The sequence below is a fragment of the Eucalyptus grandis genome, chromosome 7 (genome assembly GCF_016545825.1).
Source record: "Eucalyptus grandis isolate ANBG69807.140 chromosome 7, ASM1654582v1, whole genome shotgun sequence".
In the NCBI taxonomy this organism is placed as follows: domain Eukaryota; kingdom Viridiplantae; phylum Streptophyta; class Magnoliopsida; order Myrtales; family Myrtaceae; genus Eucalyptus; species Eucalyptus grandis.
Window position 1 is genome coordinate 20,006,081 of NC_052618.1, and position 3,753 is coordinate 20,009,833.

The 3,753-nt window shown below is 44.0% G+C and overlaps 1 long non-coding RNA gene across 1 annotated transcript; it reads left to right on the top strand.

Annotated features, from left to right (window-relative positions):
- Positions 1-1,988: 1,988 nt before the first annotated feature.
- LOC104452935 lies at positions 1,989-3,546 on the top strand. The gene is made up of 2 exons (XR_005552967.1): positions 1,989-2,187; positions 2,923-3,546. It is a non-coding gene; the product is annotated as an uncharacterized LOC104452935 (long non-coding RNA).
- The last annotated feature ends 207 nt before the right edge of the window (positions 3,547-3,753 follow it).

The window sequence follows — 3,753 nt, forward strand, 5'->3', positions numbered from 1 at the left end:
AATTGTGCATCAAGTAGGGTATTAATAGACTTTATATCCCTATGCACGACACATGGTTTGTTGCCATGGTCAACACGCCATAGGAGTATTTCTTGGGTCCTGTCGACTGTTCAAATCCTTCATCAATTGATTGAAAATCATCTTCTTCTCCATTTGGACCATTTCTATTTCTCCTTGGCCAATAACGGTACCAGCCAAATCCTGCAACGAGGAGAACCAAGACAGAAGAGCGTAAACCTAAGATAGCTCATACCCATGACCTGTTCTTTTTTCTTTGAATCGTACCACCCGTTGGTGTGTCGGGGACTTGAAGAGTGGAACTGAAATTCAATAAGAAAATAGTATGAGACTTGAAATATGTTCCCGTTGCAGCTGAGAAACCGAAATTTACCCATTCTGGCAAGTTGTCCGTCAGATGGGCTAGATGATAGTGGAGGTTGGTTGAATTATTAATAGAACCTGCGAAAACAACACTCAAAATTCTTTTCCGTAGAATTAAATGTCACCTGAGCATGAAGTTGTTCACCGTTGAGTATGCTGTACTTTACCCACGGGACACAAGCGTGATGGACAGAAACCAAGCTATCTACATCGATACCAACATGATAACAGCCTGGATCCAGTCCATTATTTGTGAAAGTATCGAACTCTACTGCAACAAATGCAAGACCGGAGTTGGTAGAGTTCGTGAGGCCTAGAGAGCCTCCTTTTGAGCCTTCAGGAATCTGTGATCCATGGGGGGCGAGAAAAAAAGCCAATCCATCAGCAAATTCCGTGCGGCTCTTAGAATCGATAGCAAAAGTAAATCTACTGGTGAAATCTACCACATTCCCTGTTGACCTATCCCACAGGTGCATGGATTGATCATAGAGAGCTCGACCGACTATTTCATTGCCCCTCATGGCTGCCTTGACTAAAGAACGTTCCATCGTGGAGCCCAGTGCACTCGCATTGCCCCGGAATGTTATGTTTGATTGGAAGGATGTGAATCATTAATTGGGGATGAAAAGGTCAAGCGCGCAATCTGGCGATGATGTCCATGAAAAGAAAATGTTTGAACAAAAAAATCTTTTTTAACTCATTAGATACGATATGCGGGGCAGGAAAGATTTGAAAGAAGCCATCTTCTAAGCGCTTCATCACGATTCGCGATCATTTTCACAGGGAAAAGCCAGCAAAAACCCATTTCAAGTGTGTCCAAGGGTGTACAGAAGTTAGTTCAAGTTCGAGGACTCGTTTCACCAATTATAGTCCAAGGAGTCATCTACCCCAACTTGCACAGCGCAGAGTCATATTCGCGATTTTCCCGGAAACAAATTTTGGGAGTCGTCTGGTTAGGAGGTGCATAAGAAAGAAAGAGAGAGTGCAGAGGTTTTATAATGAGATCACTACGAATCTGCAAAGTAAGGCCAAGATCTGCTTAGTACTTAAACAATATCAAATTGCCAAGCATTGCATTTTCTTTTGTTCATGGACCAAATGTTTCGGTCTTCTGTTCACTAAGAATATTTGCACAAGTACTAAATAGAACCATTTATCGTATTGCATTAATATTACCGCTTTAATCCTGAGATATGGACATGAATGACCTCATGCTATTAGGTAAGGCCAATAATAATTGTAAAACCGAACTCTGCTCCTGTTTAGGTCAATAGATTAATGTCGACAAGTTCAACTATCGAACCAACGAACCAACCATGGCCGATATTCAGGAGTTTCCTGATTCAATATTAGGCCGACATTCCTTACCGCTAACACAAAAATCAATTTAGGGCGTGCATGGAAATGCTCCAAAGAAACGTTTCTGGAACATTTCTGTACGGATTTTGTTAACAAAAAAAAAGAAAAACGTTTGGTTGCGTTTCTGTTTTTTTTTATTTTTGTTCTCGAACAAAATTAGAGTAAAAAAGAAACACAAAAAGTTGTTTTGAGAAAAGAAACACTTATTCGAAGGCAAAAAAAGAACAAAAACGAAAAGAACAAAAACAAAACCGAAACAAAATTGGAGCAAAAAGAACACACCGGCTGAAGCTTCTCCTTCGTGCGTGCTCGTGCTCTCGGCTGAAGCTTCGTTCTAGTGCTCTCCCTTTTCCGGCGTCTCTCCCATCTCTCCGGCGGCTCCCACTCGGCTGAGTCTCCGGCGACTCCTCACTCCGGTGACTCACTGGCTGAAGCTTCCGAATCCAGGTACGTTTCTGGTGCTCCTCCTTCTCCGGTCGACGATGGGCTTCGGCGCGGCAGATCTGGGACGCTTGCTTGAGGCTGCCGACGGCAGATCTGGGATGGCTCCTCGAGCCTCAAGCGAGCGTTGCTCGCCCAGATCTGCCGCAGATCTGGGACGGCTGCTCGCTCTCGAGCGAGCTCTCTGCCAGCTCGAGCAGCAGCTCGAGCTCAAGCCGCAGCTCGCTCGAGCAGCATCTCGAGCGAGGCTCGAGCGAGCTGCAGCTGTAGCTGCTCGAGCAGCAGCTCCAGCGAGCAGTAGCTCAAGCTGGCAGAGCTGCTCGAGCAGCAGCTCCAGTGAGCTGCATTAGATAGTTTTTTAGTCCAAAATGCTATCTTCTGTTTGAAAAATTCATTTCAAATCGTTATATTTGTTTCCGGTATCTGTAATGTCCAGTGACTGTGAGTATGCGATCTTCAATAGTAACTCGAATATTATAGAATGAGTTGCTATTCTGGATAATTGGTTCTGAATCACATGAATATGTGTGTGTGTGTGTGTGTGTGTGTGAGGGCCAGTTACAGTGTATTCAAGTTAAGAGGTCGTGGTGGTAATCATCTTTTGGTCCTTTAACGTCGAAGGATTGTTGTTAGAAATGAAATTTTACTGCAATTAACAACTCTCTTGCATTTTGATTTTGATTAATGCTATTTGCTGCCGATACATCCGGCAGGCTTAAGTATTTTAATTTTGATTCTCAGTGACGAGTTTGAGGCCAAAGAGTGCAGTGAAAGTCACCAAAGATTAAGATGATGATTTGTGGGGATCCATAGCGGCACCGGTTCCAAAGAGCGCCTCGAAACCTGACTGTAAAACCTGCCGTAACAACGGATGACGATCCATGGGCTGCCATAGCCACTCCTCCGCCTACCATCACTGCCAAGCCTTTATCGTCCAGTAGAATCTGAGGAGCTAAACCCACCGCTCCAAAATTGGGCGCACAGAATAAACCGGACATCTTCATCCGGAGTGTAAATCAGACAAATCAAGAAACAAGAACACTAGAAGAATCTGGGAGCCTGTACATTTTTGTCTTCGTGGGGGGTGTGGTCGACCAAATCAATCATAGCAAGAATCGGCACACATTTTGTTCGTGATAAGTTCTTCCTTTCTGGCAAAATTTATCATGTGTATCATTTCATTTGTAACCACTTGTAATGTGATGGCTCTTTTAGGCCGGACAAACATTAGTTACTCCTTAACGAAAGCGGGCGCACAAGTTGGTGCGTGTTTGCGACAATCTGAGTCCCTGTCTGTTCCTCCTGCGTACAGTCATTGAATCGCAACTGCGGTTCAGCTGCTTGCGTGAGCAGCTCTTTCGCGCATTTTGTCTTACGGCATGTGGTGTTGTGCGAGGTGAATTTGATGGAGATGTATACTATATCACAAGAGAAAGAGTTGACGCCACGGAAAATGTGATAAATTTATCGCAAAATAAGTTTTTGACCACTAAAACACAAATTGATACATCCAGTTGATGAGGGCTTGGAGATGGGCTTATAAGGGCACTTTTATTTGCAGTGGAGGGTTCA